General features: G+C 34.1%; 1 long non-coding RNA gene across 1 annotated transcript in view; it reads right to left on the bottom strand.

The window, feature by feature from the left end:
• The window catches only part of LOC107976627 (uncharacterized), a 28,109-nt gene extending 8,627 nt beyond the window's left edge, over positions 1-19,482 (bottom strand). Inside the window, exon 1 of the long non-coding RNA XR_001720698.3 lies at positions 19,414-19,482. This is a non-coding gene — a long non-coding RNA (uncharacterized LOC107976627). The remainder of the gene's footprint in view (positions 1-19,413) is intronic.
• Between the last annotated feature and the right edge of the window lie 336 nt (positions 19,483-19,818).

The raw sequence follows: 19,818 nt of genomic DNA, 5'->3' as shown, positions 1-19,818 counted from the left end.
GGAGAAAAAGATAAAATGTTGGTATCAAGAAGAAAAAAAAACTGTAAGAAGTTTTATGGTATTTCAGCTAAACTCATCTTCCCTCAAATTAAATAGCACAACTGAGAGCCTTCTAGCCTCTTCAGCATCAAACACATGTTTGCCAGAGCATCTATTGTTCAGTTCTGGAGTTTCTGCAGGAATTTTACATAGTTTATTGTATTAAATTTAGCTCTCAAAGAACTTATAATTTAACCAGACAATTTTAGACATAATATTCTAACATGAAGTGCCACCCCCAACTACTTGCTACCAGGTTCCTTTGACTATAACCTCTCTTTCAGAATTTCTCTCACTTTTTACTCTTAAAATACTACCAGAACGTGACCCCAGGGTCTATGCATTACCCCAGGGTTTTTTCAGTCTCAGGTTTGGACTTTAATTTTCCTTGGCTACTGTATTTCCTACCAAAGACATGAAATGGGCTAATGTACTGAAAGTTGCAGAATTTTATTATATGGAAGATAAACACACTTTGGGAAAAAATACTCTATTGTTAATGTGAGTGATCTCGAAAGCCAAATACCACCTCAGTTCTTTACATTAAATTTTGACAAAAGAATACACACTATACACTAAGTAGTAAGGTGAATTCACAGATTGAAAGCCCTTAAAAGATTCACTTTTTCAATTTAAGTTAGGCGAAACAGTTATGTCCCCCTCTTTAGAGAAGAATTAGTAGCCATAAAAACTAGTAAGTGATTTCTACAAGGTTACAGGACAACGTTAGCAGGTCGAAAGGCTGAAACTTTGGGCACCTTTTTCTTTTATTTGACAAATGGGGCGGGGAGGGGGGTAAGTAGCATTTAATATGTGTCTTCAGTAAAATTCTTGCGTGTGGGAAGTATTAGCTATCTTTTTTACAGATGGAAAAGCACAGGCTCAGAAAGGTTTGTTTATTTATCAATAGTCAAACCTATTTGAAAATGGCCTCTCCATTTTCAAAACTCAAGATCTTTGTATAAATAGTCATTCACCATATAAAGACATTTTAGTCAACAGTGGACCACATATATAACAGAGGTCCCACAAGATTATAGTACTGAATGCTGGGGACAGGTTTTTAGCCTAAGGGCACTAGGATACACCAAAGAGCCTACGTAGATAGAAGGCTGTACCATCTACATTTGCGTAAGTACACTCTATGATGTTTGCACAAAATGAAATTGCCTGAGGAAATGTTTCTCCAAATGTATACCTGTCATTAAGTGACACATGACTATACCACAGCAGCCTTCTTAAATGTGTCAGTAATTAATAATGTGTCAACAGTTCACATCTCTACATATAATAAAGAAAATAATAAAAGTTGTTCTAACACATTATGAGAAAAGAAAACATAACTAATCATTTAAGTAACTTTCTTATCTTTATCAATATTCCACATAAACTTGATTCACCTTGTTAAACATAGCCAATCCAGTAATTTCCTGGAACACTTAGACAAAGATTTACATAGTAATTTAAACTCTTACATGACTCCATCTTGTTATGGGTTGATAGAAATAAGACATGATTTCTAATCACTATATGCTTAAGGTTTAGTTGAGAAGGGTGAAAAAATGTAGAACACTTACAGACCTATCCACATCTAATGTTAAATTGTGTGGCTTTTAAGTGCAGAAGAAAGATACATTGGGTTGTGTTTCTGCGACCCAAGTTTCACTGTGGGGGTTGCAGGGTTTGACTTAAGCTGTGTATTAAAGCAATTATAAGGTTTATATTTGTGAGTGTGGGAATAAGTTTACATTTTAGATAACATGATGACCTTAAGATAATGAAAGTGTTATTAATTCCTCAATTCCTAATATTCAACCCTGAAATCCACAAAGTTCTGAAAAATGAAAGTTTTTGTAACACACTTATTGATAAAATAGGACCTGAACTGATGTAAAGATTTTAATAGTCTATATGTATCACAATTAGTGTGAGTCTTTACCTATTTAGCTGCAAAATATTAATATGTTTATTTAAAGATGCTGCCTTGGATCTAACTAGGATTGCTACATAGTTTACAGATATGCCTCCATTAGTATCTTTCCAAGATCTAAAGATTTCTGAAATCTTTTATACATCTGATCCCTAAACAGCCATGTTTAGACACATAGAGCCCAGCATCATTGGGTTAAATTTATTCTTCCACTTTGGTGTGCCATACTTATAATATGGATTACCCAAGGGTTCTGAGTAAAAGATTATGATACTTTATTTGTGTTGAGGATTGAGAAGAAGAACTAAGATGTTGAGGAGACCAGAGTGTATGGTGCAAAATGAAGCTGATTACATAGCCCCTTAAAAATTGGTTAATAATAGAAATTAATACGGGAGGCATTGAGTAGGTGTTATTAACAGTGATATTTATAGGGAAGGGTTGCCTGTCAATGCATTTGATATAGATTGGATGGAGGAAAGAAAGAGAAATGTAAAACAACAACACAAAATATCAAAAAAATACTGTAATACTTCTCAACTTTGCGACTGTAAGGTCATGAGCAAGCTAAACCTTCTGACTGCATTTCCTTTCACATAAAACAAATAATAGCATGTAAATTATTAGGGTGTTATGAACATTAAATGTTTTAATGCATGTATGCCACCTAAAAAGTTTCTGGTATATATGAAGGGCCCAACTAACATATGTAATTATCATTCTCATTATTAGCAGAGAAAGACTCTGTCAAAAATGTGGCAGGACAAGGAATTCAAGACATAGTTTAAAGAAAATTATAAGACTAACGAATGTGGATAAGAATAGAAGCAAATGTCAAAATTGACCCTAGAGTTTCTTTTCCGAGGAAATGGAGAAAAATGGCCTTACTATACAAGAAAGAAATATAAACACTATTATGGCTTTATTTGTTCGCCTCAAGGTCCGAGGGTAGATGCTCTGATTTTTAGAAAAGACAGAGAAAAATATCATGAAAATTATTGTCACCTAAATCAAATGCAGGGAAGATAATATATCAATAGAATCATGCAAATCTCTAGTAGATGTAGGATTCATAACTGATAAACCACTAGGATATCAAATGGGCAAACAGATGAAAAGTTTGTCACTTTTTTTGTTTTTTTTCCCCATAAAATGTTAAAATAACTAAATGACAAAAATTCCTTTCATTTCCGTGATTCAAATATGGTCAACTTGCCTTGTATATTACTAACCAGCCCATGGGAATGTCAAAATACCACTTGAACCAGCACAGAATCAAGCTACTGGTAGAGTAGGAAACACACCATGGACAGGGAATTGTCCTAGTGGAGGGTTGAAGGCATACCTTATAGGCATATCTCTGTGTAACTGTAGAATCCCTTCTCTTCAAAACAGCCATGTTTAGACACATAGAGCCCAGCATCATTGAGTTAAATTTATTATTCCACTTCGGTGTGCTATACTTATAATATGGATTACCCTAGCAAAGAATATGATCAAACTTTCTCTGGAATATTCCTAATAAATAAAAAAATGTATTAAGCAAAAATGATAATGTAGGGAGAGAGAGTTTGCTTTATCTAGGGATATACCAGAGGAATATTTTAACAAATAAAAATTTTCACTATAAACTAAAAATTAAGCTCTTCACTGCACATACAAAAATAAAAGGTATAATTCCCGTGTTCTTGGGTGTTAAAATGCCTGAAACCAGATTCCAACTGAGCATCCTGAGTCACCAGTCTGGAATAGATTCCTGTCCTGAACATAGAATATGGCTCACTTAATGCCAGACTTTCCCTGTTATTGGTGTGTTGAAGTGCATAAGCTGTAACATGAGTCAAATTTAATTCAAATGTTTACTGCCATTTGCCAAGTTTCTGATCCTGGACAACTTAATTTTCTGCCTGTTCATTGTTTTCACTGACAAAATTGAGATAATAATATATTTCCTATAGCACCATTGTTCTTATTGAACATATATAAAGAGTTCAGCAAAGATAGAGAAGATACTCAACAAATATTAGTTCTCTTTCTAATGCTAATGTCTCACCCTGGTTTTCTGTGTCCCTTCAATTCCTGTGGCTTCCTGGTTCCAGATGTATCTCAGTCTTTTGACAACCCTACTAGCTTTATCCCTTGGTGATAAAAAGAGCAAGATCTTATTAACTGGTTCATTACGGGTTTTTCTGCACTAACGTATGTTAAATAAAGCAACAGAGATTAACATTTGTCTAAAATATAACAATGGCAAAAACGTTTTAATTGCTTACTATGCATTCAGGCCCTATACTAAGAGCTTTTACATGTATTTTCTCATTTTATCTTTATAATTGTTTTAAGAGGTAGATTCTATTTCTTTTTCCAGTTTTTAAATACAGAAAAAATAAGACTCAAAGAGCTTAATAACTCCCCTTCTATTGCAGGCCTACTAAGCAATAGTGCCTGATTCTAAAACAGATACTCCTGGCTGTAAAAACCTTACTTTGCCTGAGACGTGGTAAAACTATGACAACTTCCAAAGTGCTTACATGCTTCAGAAATTTTATCACAAATTTTAAAATGCATTGTATTCGTTTTCTATTATTGTTTTCACAATTGGCCACAAATGTGGTGGATTAAAACAACACAAATTTAATCTCTTACAGTTTTGAATGTCAGAAGTCCAACATCATTTCTGCTGAGCTTAAGTCAAGGTGTCAGCAGGTCTAGTTCCTTCTCAAGGCGCTAAGGGGGAAATCTGTTTCGTTGCTTTTTTCAGCTTCTAGTGACTGCCCATATTCTTTGGCTTATAATCAGTTTTCAAAAAGTATCTCACTGTATTCTCTAATTTGCTATCACATTGCCTTCTTCTCTGACTCTGACACCCCCTACCTCCCTCTTATAAGGACCACTGTGAAGATTCTGGGCCCACCTGGATAGTACAGGTTAATCTTCCCATCCCCAAATCATACTTGAACAGCATCTACAAAGTTCCTTTTCTAATATAAAATAATATTCACAGATTCCAAGGATTAGAGCATGAATATATTTGTAGGGTCATCATTTAATCTACCATGTGTAATTTACTTGTATTCAGATTAACTCTAAAAGTACATGAATAGAAAAGTTACCTTGGAAAGTTTTAATGAAATTAAATATAGTCTTCTAAATCACTGTTACAGTTTTGGAATTATAATAGAAATATTGTTATTTACTCTTATCTACTAAATGAAAAAATGTCTTCCAAAATACTGAAAAACATAAATTACTAAATTAATGTCAGTATTAATAAACCAGAATTGTTTAAAGCAGTATAGCATCTCTATGTACATAAAACAACAGATTTTTCTCCAATAAACACTTGTTAATGGAACAGATGTATTAAATGAATACATTTTTATGTAACAAGGTTATCTATTACTTAAGCTGCTTCTGTACTCACTTTCTTCTGTTTCTATTCAAATACAATGCATTATATTCATATTCAGTTGTATTAGCCACAGTTCCCAATGTACTTGTTTATCTGATGCAAGGTTAATGTGGTATCAAGGAATTTTATGGAATTAGAATTTCTCGTTATTGAACAAGAGTTACAACACCACCATCAAAGGCTTTGTATCAAATGTGATACAAAGGGAAGGAAAAAATTAAAAACTAATATAAACTAGGGGAGAATATTCTGATAATGACTTTCTCACATGGCATTTCATATTGTGCATGTTATGAATTGGTCCAGCATGCCAGAAAACTATATCTTTAATTGGCTTTATAACCATCTTTCCAGCCTCTGAAAGATATTAGCTAATAAAAGAGAACATGGCTTGCATTATTTAGGGCCTGAGTAATTAGGAAGTCAATCTCCAGACAAAGCTGATATGCTTTATTATTGGAAAAGCCGAGGCTACCACATTAACTACATCTTTGCTCTCTGAAAGGCACCCAACGACATCGTAGTCAGAGATCTGCTTCAGTATCCTCTCTGATCTGAATTGCTTGCAATGTACAGAAAACTTGTTTTTCTTTAATTTGAATTTAAATAACAGTCCCTACCAACTGGTTGAGAAACATTAGTACTTTTAGTTTCCTTTGGGATAAAAGAAACTGGTTTATGTATCACAGACCACATCTAATTCTTAGTCTCTCATTCAGTCAAAGCAGCATTTGCTATTACATGCACTGAAATTGGAAAGTGCTGACCAAGGGAAAAATAAATTAAAAGGAAATTAAATTCTCTCTCACAGATGGAGAGAGTCAATTAGTTATGAACTTCAGTGAAGTGAAAATGTAATCTGCAGTGGCTCAGGATTTTGTTTTTGTCTGTGTGTATTGTGCAAGAATGTGTATGTGTGCGTGTGCATATCTGCATTAGAAACACAGAAAATTCTCAGGCCTCCTAAGAATGTTGACATTGAAATGAACAACAGGCATTGGGTGTAACAAGAGTTCTTTCAAGTGAACACTAGAGCATAGTATCCATGGCTTCATGTTTAGGTGAAGGTAGAAATAGGTGTGTCCACACTTTGATTTTAAGGACTAATTGTCAGTGATACTTTAGACCCCAATTCAATTCACTTCAGTAATTTGGGTACTTACTACGTGCAAAACTCTTAGTTGAGTCCTAAGATATGTTCAACGTTATATAAGACTAGCCTTTGCCCATAATGTATATGTGATATAATAGCCCTGTTACATAATTTAAGAGGTATTGCGGAGACTTTAAAAAGATAATAATCTATGACTCATTTTCTTAAAAATAAATGTCATGAAAATGGAGGAACTGTTATGATCATTAGAAGACACTTAGACATCAACAATATGTGTGGAATTTGTTTATATCCTAATCTGAACAAACCAACTATAAGAAGATAACTTTAAAACAATTCAGAAAAAGTGAGTACAGATGAGGTATTAGATGATATTGCAGGGAAAAACTGTGTGGTCTAATTTTGTTTTTAAATGAAAATAATTAACTTGAACTGGCAAGCCTCCTGGTTTGGATTCTCCATTAAAATCACCAGTAACCTGAGTAAAATTATTAGGTGATACTTTTGCATTTTGATGTTGATTAAAATAGATTACTCCTGCACCCCTACGCGGGCACGCTCATGTGCACGCATGCACACACACACACACACACACATGAGCACTCTAATTTCCTTAACGTTAAAGTATTTGGCCTTTTCTGTTTCATTTTATATGCCAGAAAACTGACATAACATTACTGAGTTGAAGTCAGAGGTAAATAGCAACCAGTGCTAGCTTCCTCACTTAGTAGTTAGGTAACTTGGCCAGGTTACTTAAAAAACCCCAGATGCTACATTCTCATCATTTGTGAGATGAAATCATATTACTGATCATATTAGTAACCACCGTTGTGATTGGGGAGAGGATTTAATGAGAGTGTGTCACACAGTGCAAATAGCTTAGAGGAAATAAATTAGAAGGACTATCTGAAAATAACTATCTTAGAATTCATGGCAGTGGTTAAAGTAGCATAAAGTTTCCATTATATGTACTTTCTACTTCCTCTCATGTGATGTTCAGAGAACGCTAAAATCGGGAAGGGAATGTACTGTGGAAAATACCTAAGTCAGAAGTCATACTTTAAAAGCCAGAAATATTACAAGCTTACTCCCCAGGGTTCTCAGTATCAAGATAAAAAAAAAATACCCAGTTTATATAAGCTAAACTATGCATTTCAAATTATCTCAGTGATTCAAAGGGTCTTAGCTACAAAAAAAGTGACTTTTAAGACTGTGAAGAAGGGATAAAATATAAATATAATCAGAGAGATACATACTAGAGGCTTACGAAGATTCATAAGCAAAATACATAATTTCTAGTTTGGGAGAACAATGAAAGCTTCATGGAAGAAGCAGCCTTTGAAATGGGTTATAGAAAACCGTGATTTTGACAATAAGCTGAGGATAAAAGGAGGATATGTCAAAAGCAGGGAGTAGTAGGAACAAAAGCAGGCAAACCAGTATGGACAAGGGTTACCTTCCGTATCTCCACAAATGTTGAGTAGTAGACCACAATAAAAATCACTGGAAGATACTTTTCTTCAAGATTTGACTTTGGAATCTTAAAAACATTTATTTTTAAGTTTTATTGACTTTGTTTAATATATTTGGAGATATAATTGAAATTTACATGTGCAATTCAATTTAATAAGTTTGACATAGGTATATAACTGCAAAATGAACATTACATTCAAGATAGTGAACGTATCCATAACTCCTAGAAGTTTCCCATGTCCCTTTGTGATCTCCCCCAACTCCCTATCCCAAGTAACTACCGATTTGTTTTCTGTCACTATCAATTGGGTTACACTGATATACCTATGTACATATATCAATCTGGAGATTTACATAAATACAAGTACATATTATGTACTCTTTTATATCTAGTTCTTTGACTCTATACATGTTGTGAGATTCATTCATGTTGTTGCATATATTGAGTTCAATCCTTCTTATTGCTGAGTAGTATTCTGTTATTTAAATATACCACTTTGTTTACCCATTCATTTATTGATGGACATTTGGGTTGTTTTCATTTTTGACTATTCTAAACAAAGAAGCTATGAGCATTTAGGTATAAATTTTTCTATGGATATAGGCTTTATTTTCCTTTGGGTAAATAATTAGGACTGGAATTGATAATTTATATGGTATATATGTGCCTAATATTTTTGAAACTTCTAATTTTTTCCCCAAAGTGTTTGTATTATTTTACATTTCTATCAGCAGTACGTGAAAATTGTAGCTCTTTCACATTCTCAATAGCATTTGATATTGTCAATCTATTTAAGTATATCATCTAGAAGAAGTGTAGCAGTATTTCATTGTGGTTTTAATTTGAATTTACCTGATAACTAATGATGTAGAGCATCTTTCATGTGCTTATTTTCAATGGGCATACATTCTTTGGTAAAATGTTCAAATATTTTGCTAAATTTTTATTAGGTTATTTGGTTATAAATAAGGGTTTAAATGTGCACTGAAAACTGAAAAAAAAACTTTGTCAGATTTATTCTTAGTTATTTCAGATTGTCTTTGTAAATGGTATTGTCACTGTAAGTGCATTTCGTACATTCAAAAAGTTGAGTAGAGACAACAAAGATATAAAAATATAAAAATAGAACTTCTTATAAATATGAAAACTCCAATGTCTATATGCAAAAATATTGTGGAAAGGATTGATGCAATTAAACACTGCAAAGAAATGAGCTCTACATTGAATAGAAATAGCAAGAGATGGAGAGCATCCTTGCCTTGCTCCAGATCTTAAACTAAAAGTTTTTTTATTTTCGCTACTGAATACGATGTTTAACTGTGGACTTTTCATATAGATGGTCTTTATTGTATTGACAAAATTTCACTCTATATCTAAGAATTTTTGAGCTTTTATTATGAAATGTTGTTGAATTTCACCAAATGCTTTCCGGCATCTATGATGATGGTCATATGATTTTTGAATCCTTTGTTCTGTTGATGTGATGTCTTTGCCAGATAAATTAGGCAAGAAAAAGAAATAAAAGGCATCCAAATCAGAAAATAAGAAGTAAAATTATCTTTGTTTTCAGATGACATGAACTTAGATGTAGAAAACTCGCAAGACTCCATGCAAAAAAACCTATTAGAATTAATAAACAAATTCAGTAAAGTTGGAGTACACAAAATCAGCATACAAAAATGAGCAGTGTTTCTATACACTAACAGCAAACTATCTGAAAAAAAATTTAGAAAACCATCCCATTTACCATAGCACCTAAAATAATAAAATGCTTAGGAATAAACTTAACCGAGGAGCTGAAAGAGTTTTGTACACTGAAACCTATAAAACGTTCATGGAAGAAATTCAAGCAGACACAAATAAAGTAGGAATCTCATGGTTAGGGTTGGAAAAAAATTAATATTGTTAATTAAATATTCATACTACCCAAACTGGTCTACAGATGTAATGCAATCTCTATCAAAATCCTTGTGGCACTTTTTACAAAAAGAGAAAAAGCAATCATAAAATTAATTGCAAACCACAAAAGACCTCAAACAGTCAAAAGAAATTTTGATCAAGAACAAAGCTGGAGGAATCCACGTACTACTTTCAAAATACATTAGAAAACTACAGTAATGAAAACTCTGTGGTACTGGCATAAAGATAGACAAAATAAGTGAGCCCAGAAACAAAACTAGGGATATATGGTCAGTTGATCTTAAACAAGGTTGCCAAGAATACACAATAGAGAAAGGATACTTTCTTCAACAAGAAGTATTGGGAAAACTGGATATCTACATGCAAAAAAGAAAAAAAACCACGAACTCTTGTCTTTCATGGTACACAAAAATGAACTCATAATGGTTAAAGATTAAACATAGGACCTGAAATTATAAAGCTCCTAAAAGGAAACATAGAGGAAAATCTTCTTGACATTGGTCTTAGGAATAATTGTTTGGATATGATGCTTAAAGCAAAGGCAACAAAGCAAAAATAATCAAGCAGGATTGCATTCAATTAAAATGTTTCTGGAGAGTGGAAGAAACAATCCACATAATAAAAAGTCGACCTATGAAATAAAAAAAAATATTTGCAAACTATGTATCTGGTAAAAGGTTAATATTCAGAAATATAAGGAACTCCTACATCTCAAAAGCAATAAATCTCAATTTTAAAATGGGCAAAATAATTGTATAGACATTTTCCAAAACAAGACTTACCAATGACCAACAAGCTTATGAAAAGGCATCAATATCATTATCATCAGGGAAATGTATATCAAAACAACAATGAGATACCACCTCATATCTGTTAGGATGGCCAGTATAAGAGAAAATAAATGGCTGGGTGTGGTGCCTCATGCCTGTAATCCCAGTACTTTGGGAAGCGCAGGCGGGTAGATTACCTGAGGTCAGGAGTTCAAGACAAGCCTGGCCAACACGGTGAAACCTCATCTCTACTAAAAATGCAAAAAAATTAGCTGGGCACGGTGGTGGGCGCCTATTATCCCAGCTACTCGGGAGGCTGAGGCAGGGAATCATTTGAACCCAGGAGGCAGAGGTTGCAATGAGCCGAGTTCAAGCCACTGCACTCCAGCCTGGGCAACACGAGCGACACTCCCTCTCAACAACAACAAAAATAAAATAAAATAAAAATAAAAATAAATAAACCCAAAAGATAACAAGAGTTGGCAAGGATGTAGAGAAAAAGAAACACTTGTACATGTTGATGGGAATGTAAATTAGTGCAGTCACTCTGGAACAACAGTATGAGGGATCCTCCAAAAATTAAAAATAGAACTTCTATATGATCCAGTCCCACTTCTGAATATGTATCCTGTGAACCCCAAATATCTGAGACAGGTCTCAGTCAATGTAGAAAGTGCATTTTGCCAAGGAGCGCATGGACACACTCACGACACAGCCTCAGGAAGTCCTGACGACATGTGCCCAAGGTGGTTGGGGCACAGCTTGGTTTTATACATTTTAGGGAGGCATGAGACATCAATCAATATATGTAAGATGTACATTAATTTGGTCTGGAAAGGTGAGACAACCCTAAGTGGGGAGGGGGCTTCCAGGTCATAGGTAGATAAGAGACAAATGGTTGCATTCTTTTGAGTTTCTGGTTAGCCTTTCATTGAATATGCAATTTACCGGCATAGTCACTTATGTCTCAGTCTGGCTTAGTGAAACAATAGGGCAAAAGAAGCAATCAGATATGCATTTGTCTCGTGTGCAGAGAGATCACTTTGAGTTCTGTCTGTCCTTCGCCCACAAGGAATTTCCTTGTGGGCAAATTGTGAGGGAGGTATGTAGCAGTTTTATCTTTGTAGCTATCTTATTTAGGAATGGAATGAGAGGCAGGTTTGCCCAATGAAGTTCCCAGCTTAACTTTTCCCTTTGGCTTTTCCCTTTTCCCTTTGGCAGTCCCAAGGTTTACTCTCCTTTCACAATCCAAAAAAACTAAAACCAGCATCTCAAAAAGTTTCTACACTCCCATTTTCATTGAAGCATCATTCACATTAACCAAGAAACCTTAAATGTCCATTGATAGATAAATGGACAAAGAAAATGTAGCATACACAAACAATGGAATGTTATTCAGCCTTTAAAAAGAAGGAAATTCTGCCATTTGAAACAACATGGTGAATGTGGAGGATATTATGCTACATAAAATAAGCCAGATACAGAAGGACAAATATGAGGAATTATTTGACAATTATATGAAGAATTTTAAATATTGGAACTCTTAAAAGCAGAGAGTAGAAAGGTGGCTTCCAGCGGAAGGGGAAGAGGGAAATGGGGAGGTAGTAGTCAAAGGGTACAGGGCTTCAGTTATGCAAGGTAAATAAGTTCTGGAGATCTATTCTACAGCATAGTGCTTGTAGTTAACCATTTTGTATACTTAAAAACTTTCTAAGAGGGTAAATCTTATGTAAGTGTCAAATAATGATATTTATTAAATAGGGTGGAAGAAACTTTTAGGGTTAAAAGATATGTTAATGGCATAGACTGTGGTGATGATTTTATGGATACTTATCTCCAAATTCATCAAGTTCTATGTGTTAAATATGTAGAACTCTTTGTATGTCAATTATACTTCAATAAGGTTTTGTTGATAAAATATATTAGTTGGTCAAAAATGACATTCAATATACAATAAAAATTCTCAATAAAGGAATACGAAGCTTAAGCAATAAATGAACATGACATAATGAAGAAACAGTAACTACTTGGATAAATGCATAAGATTTTTAAATTATTATTTAAATGTGTTTAAAAGATAATTGGCTGTTTAAACAAAAATTTTACTCTTTTGCATGCTGGATATTTTGTATTCCTGTAAATCTTCTTGAGCTTTTTCTCAAGATAAATCATTTGAAAACAGTTTTATCCTTTTGGGTCTTGCTGTTAAAATTCCTTAGGTACGTTCAAAAATAATAATTCCTCTCTACTAAGGCAAACCCCTTGTGATGATTCTACCAATGACCAGTGACTAATGAGGTCTTTCAGTTTGGCTGGTAAGAACAGGCACTACTCTTGGCCCTGTGTAAACTCCAGACAAAGTTCCCTCCAATCATTTTGGATGTGTTTTATTTCCCCTCTACCCCATATAGTTTCTTCATGTCCACGCACTGGTCAGTACTCTGCTGAATGCTTATTGGCGACTGTCTACAGATCTATATATTCTCTTTTTGTGCAGTCTCCTGTCCTCCAAACTCTAGCCACCTGGATCTCCCATAGCTCTCACCTCTACCTCAATTCAGGGAGTCCTTCAAGCTTCACCTCGATACCCCTCCCTAATCAGCAGGAACATTGCACATTGCATCAGCTTAGTGCCTGGAAACTCTCAGGGCACTAAGCTAATGCAGTCATGGAGCTTGCCTCCTCTGTTTTACATCTTGCAGGGACCACTGTCCTTTATTGTCTGTAGTGCAGTTTCTTGCAAACCACTGTTTCACAGCTTTGTTGCTGATTTTGGTTGTTTCCTGAGGGAGAAGATACCCAATCCCTGTTATTCCTGTCTTGGTCAGAAATATAGGTCCTGAACAGTTTAATAGAAAGAGTTTACACTTTCCTGCTGAAGCATCTGTTCTTGTTAGGAAGGATAATTCTAGACTTTTTTGGGGGGGAAATTTCACATATTAGAGGACCACTGGAAGGCATAGGAAAATTTCTGTTCCAGGATGTGGATTATACACCTATTTATCCTTTTCCCCTGATATTTTATACCCACCTTCCCAAAAAGGAGAAGCTGGATAAGAATGGAATGATTATCCATGCAATGAGTGACATCAACAGAGGACAGGGAAGATTTGTGGGAGAGAGCCACGTTATTATCCTCATTACCTCGTTATTACTGTGTCCCATGATACTTCCCATCTTGATACTCAAATTGACTAATGGGATACTGAAAGAGAACTCTGAACTACTATCATTGTTGATGCCAGGGACTATTGCTGGCTAGGTATTGTTAACGGATTATTCTCCTATAACCTAGAGCCAGACATGTGACAGTGCCAGGAACCCTGGGGTAACTTGAAAGGCAATGACTTCCACTTGCTTCAGCCTAGAAAAACAGAACACTCAAAGATGTAACCTGTTCCTTTAACACTGTAAGTCAGTCTGATTCAAGCACAACATAAGAAAAAAATAATTGTATAACCCACTTAATCCTAACTGGCAGTGGTATACTTTGTACATTAACATGATGTATCCTCATTTCTTGAGAATGTCATTCTTTCTTCCCTTCTATTACTGTTGCCCGAAGAGCTGCTTCCTACATTGGGTCCATTAGTCCACTGCAAAGCACCTAAAAGAGCTTTACCTATTCAGTCCCACAGGCATTCACATTTCCACCTCCTTTCCTCAAAAACAGGTTTTATTGAAACCTAACTATCTTCTGTCTGCTTAGAGCTTAATGTATTTGAAGCCAGTCAAATCTGGGACCTTAAGAGTATCTCTCAAATTTATTCTTCTCGTTAATCAGATGGAATAATAACAGTCCTCGCCCCCACAAAGTATAGTTATGATTTTAAAATTAGGTAAATTGAATTTCATCTGTTGTACACAGGTTTAATAATTCAACCTGAAGTTCTCAACATTATTTTTATTCATTATATTAATATTATATTTTAGGTATTGTGAACTACTCCCTTGCATGCTAAATACTTTTAGCATTGGCCTTACTGATGAACTCTAAAATAATCCCAAAGGCTGAGTTACCATCTTCCACGTTCAAGTCATGATGTACAGGAGCAAAGTTCTGGGGCCCACTGTATTAGCCTTCTTTCACTGCCTTTGAGGCCCATGCTGTTAGAGTTTGAGGTCGTCATTTGACTGCTGCTACATTTCTGTTTTTCCCTCCTTCTCCTCTACTCTCCTTCTTCTTCCTTTCCATGTCTCATGATACATTTTAATTTGCTTAATTCTGACAGAAAAATAAAGTAAGTTTGGCTAAATATCTAACTCTTCAATTGATATTTCAAATGAACAAAACATATCTAGATTTTCTATATATTGGTCATAAATCTACTCCTGAAGAAGTCATCTTAATAGTCTTGGCTTCTAGCAAAAGCCTACAATATTTCCTTATTCATTAGCTAGTATGTTTCTCTTTACTGAGAAATAAATGCACAGGGTCAATCCAAATTAAAATACCCCGCTTTTCATCAAGTCAAAGATACTCTTTATTTTTAACACAATTTTGACGATACGTGGTAGTAATTCATATATGACTCCCTCCTACCTGAGAATCTCAGCCTACTTCTCCTGAAATATAACAACTAGGACGGTTTTGTAAAGTAAAACCTTTCCCCCAATTTTTTCAATATCTGTATAAGCTTCACTTTTCAGGTTTTAATTTTGGGGAGGGAGGGGTTGTTTGTTACATAAATGGGAGGAAAGTACATGGATTGTTCTACACCATGATTTTTTACTTAATAATATGTCTTGGAAATCAAATGTGTATTTATTGTGGCATTTTTGTTAATTTCACTTTGTCTCCCCCTACGGCCTACCACCACTGAACATATTGTATTCTGCTATGTTCTTTTATCAACATTCAGAGAAATTCTTCTGCTATCATCTTTTAATAATTACTTACCAGGGATGTCAGGAGGTAATCCCAGAGTATTACCTGTGCCAAAGGAGAAGAAATTGGCAGTTTGCAATAATAAAACCCTGTCTGAGTGTTCTCTTACCTGAACCATTTTGTATGACTTCAACAGTCTCGGTTTATTTTATTCTTTAGCTCAAAAGCCTTCTTTGGTCCCAAATACTTATTGAACCAGATACAATTTATCTTAACTCATCATTTAAGATGGAAATATCTGCAAATCTCTATGTCCTAGTATTCCTCTACACATATACCATGTTTTGTTCAATGTGAGCTTAGTCCATAAAGAGACCCATGCGTTCCTAACTCCCTGTCTGTCTTAGATGTTTTACTCTGCCTAGAACCCCCTCTGCTCTCCTCCAATAGTCAAAAAGCCACAAAGCCTTTTTTGTTTTCCTAAAGCAGGGTATGATATCACTTTTATCTGAAGTCCCATAATATATTGTTTATATCTTTTAACATCTTTGTATTCCTCTTGAATTAGACATATTTGCATACTAACTATTCCTTCTAGGGTGATGATTAATAACTTGAGAGCAGTGCCAAGGTCTTCCTCTTCTGTGTATGCCATGCAGTGCTCAGCACAATATCTTAGGTGAAGTAAGTGCTCAATAAATATTTGCTGATTTGAACTGAGTAGAATTTGGTGCTTTTCTCCCCCAGCATGGGAATAAGTTTCTGATTTATGATGAGAATCAGTGGGAAGTATTTCAACTAGGCTTACTGGAGTTTATCCATTCCATTAACTGAAAAGTAACGTGCAATAACTAGGTAGGTGTTTATATTTTTTTCTACAGAGTGTAAAAGTTCAAGTTTTTCATTTAATGATAACAATCAAAAAAACAAAGGAAACTATCAGCAGTAATAGTTCCCATTACCGTGAACGAAAATATTTGGCTTTTAATAAGAGACAGACCAGAATGCAATGGCAGAGAAAGTGATCTCAAATAACAATCATTTTTCCCTAGAACTGGCTGAAGTCATAAAATGGAAAAGATTATATGGTGGCTATGTTGTAATAAATAGAAAGCATAATTAATCAAGTTAATTACAAGAAATAAAAACAAATTTTATCTTTAAATAAACAACATGAGCCCAATTTCTCACTTTCCAAGAGAAAACAGGTTTTCTTGGAGCTGATTTCTGAGTTTTCAATATAAATAATATTCTCTCATTCAAAACAAAAAAGAAACAACAAAAAAGTGAGTCCTTACTTGATATGTTAACTTTCGTTTCTGTCAAATTCTTTTAAAAAAAATTTTCTCATTCACATTGGAGTCCCAGAACTTAGCATATGTCTATAGTCTATGATGAGCCATCTTAGGAAAAACAGGAATTTTGCTACCAGATATTGGAGAAAATGGCATTAATACTCATAAAGCCAGTGACACCAGGCTGCACAGGGCAATCATTTTTCACTTCAGCAGCACCACAGCCCTCTCCACATTGGCTTCCACTATTTCCATTGCGAAAGCATCACGTATCACATTTGTACAACGTGTATTAAATGAGTTTTTTTGAACTTGCCAAGGGGACAAGGGGTGCAGAAATCAGCCCATGAAACTTTTCCACATGGGGAAAATCATTATTACTTCCAACTGAATAGATGGAAAAAAATTTATTTTAAATTTGTAAAGAACTTTTGGAATTTAATCTATTTGCAAACAAAAAGTGTATTCTGATCTAATTGTAGTTTAAGGACAAATACAAGAGTAAAATCGTGTACCCTCATTTTATCAATAGACAAACAGGTTTGAGAAAAACACATATTAAGGTAGAAAAGTAGACAGAAGCCAATAAGCCAATAATAAGTTTAGAAAACAAATGTATTTTAACAGATTTTGTTCATTTGCTGAATTCAGATTCCACATTTATTTGGCTTTTTGTTTGTTTAAGTTAGAGCAAACAAAGTTAAAGGGAAATATGATTATTTATAAAACTGGTTACGTTTGTAAGATTTTCTTTAAAGGAGAAGTAGCGTAGTTTTTCTTGGTATTATGTTTCGTGAAAAAAAATTCTCAGGTGGCTTTCAATTTGTCAGATACCATGATGCACTGAAAAATTTTCCTGGTAATGATTACGTAGAATACGGCATATGGTTGTTTCTTATAACCACCTCTTCATCATACAGCATCAATAAAAATAATGAAATAGTTAACAACCATTGACCATGTATCACCAGCCACATCTAGTGCTAAATGCTATATATTTACTACCTTATTTAATTTTCACAGGAGATATTTTAATTAAAATTTACTCTAAAGATAAAGAACCACGGATTTGGAGACATCAAGCAAATTTTTCAAGGTCACACAGCTGCCAAAAGAGGCAGGCAGAACTCAAACCTAAGACTGGCAGGCAGGAAGATGCATCTAACCGTACAGCTCCTCTAAGTATTTTATAAATGAACAAAATTAGTGGATCTGATAATAATAACAAGCAACATTTATTGAGTGCCTATTATGTGTGAGACACTCTTCCTATTATCTTACATGTAACAATTCATTTAGACAGTGTAAGGACCTATGAGTAAGTACCAGTATTTGAAAGAGAATTATAAAATGCTGCAGAGCGTTTAAGCAGCACTTACTTGCTCAATGCCACATGGCTGGTAAGAGCAGAGTTAGAGTTCAGGTTCTTGACTGCCTAATCTTCAAATCATGTTTTTTTTTTATATCCAAGCGTTTGAAAATTGAACAGCAAGAATCTTCAAGATATATTCTTTTCGTTATTCATACATAGTATTTGTACATATTTGTGGGGTATATGTGATATTTCATACATGTACACAATGTGCAATGATTAAATCAGAATTTAGAATACTCATCACTTTGGACACTTATTATTTCTTTATGTTGGGAACATTTCAAATCTAGTTATTTTAAAATGTAAATGAACAAAATCAATGAATCTAATAATAATAAAAAGTAACATATATTGAGTGCTTATTATGTGTGAGACACTCTTTCTATTATTTTACATGTAACAATTCATTTAGACACTATAAGGACCCATGAGTGAGTACCATTATTTGAAAGAGAACTGTAAGGTGCAGAGAGTTTAACAGTTAACCATAGTTAACCTACTGGGTTATTTTTTCTTTGTCTTGAGTTAGAGATTAATTATAATTTTGAGGTTTGGCTGAAATGGGGAGACCCAGTGAAAACAGGTAGGAGGATTTTGCAGTTATCCAGGCATGAGGTTTATGAGTAGCTATTTTACTAATAGTAGAAACTGAAAGAAAAATAACTGATTTAAATTACACATTAAAGAACAATCACAATTTACTAACTGGGTTTAGGGAGAGAGTGAAAATGGCTGCAAATTTCTGAGTCAGAAAAAAATGCTGTTTCTGTTGCCAGTAGTCACCAGGAAGGAATAGTCGTTGAGAAAGTAAATTCATTGCTTATTAATACTTATATTTATTAGCTATTATTGTGGCATTCTATCATCACTTGGGTTGATAGCTTTTTGCAATATTGTATTGTTTATAAAAAGAAAAAAATAAGCTATTAAAGTGAGACAAATATTAGAAGCTGGTTCTGGTTCATACTATGCCACTCACTAAACATATGATATTGGAAAAATCACTTATTGCCCCTGAACATTAGTGTTTTCAGCTATATAATATACTATCTTCACTTACAAAAGAGTTATAAAGATCAAAACAATTAAAGAATGGAACATTGTTTTATAAGATATATAGAAATGACAAATAGAATGACTATCACTGTTTTCTATGTCTAAGCCACTACTCATAGAATGCCAACAGCCTGGTTGTACTCTCTCTAAATAATATTTTTGATGGTGGCAAGGGTTCAGATCTCAGCTCCGCCACTTACCTTATGTTTGATCATGAACAAATTACTCAAACTCTCTGTGTCAGTTCTGTAAAATGAAATCCATAGTAGTACCAAACTCATGATATTTTACTGAGGATTATGATACAATAAATGAATGTATGATGCCTATAATAGTGCCTGAACTACTTAGTAAGTCAATACATGGCATTGTGATTATTACTAACATTATTATTAACTCAATAACTTTTATTGTTCAGCCATTCTAATGATGGTATTATAACCCATCATAGCCATATGGATTTCTCTACCTTAACATGTACAGAAATTATTACATCAATTTTCATATGTATCATAATATTTAGATATTCATTATGATACGCCAATGTAAAAATTGTCACATAACCAATATATTTGTGTGTATCTAATTGTGCAAATAAAAAAGAT

The sequence above is a fragment of the Pan troglodytes genome, chromosome 11 (genome assembly GCF_028858775.2).
Source record: "Pan troglodytes isolate AG18354 chromosome 11, NHGRI_mPanTro3-v2.0_pri, whole genome shotgun sequence".
In the NCBI taxonomy this organism is placed as follows: domain Eukaryota; kingdom Metazoa; phylum Chordata; class Mammalia; order Primates; family Hominidae; genus Pan; species Pan troglodytes.
This window is presented reverse-complemented; position numbering and strand designations above follow the sequence as displayed.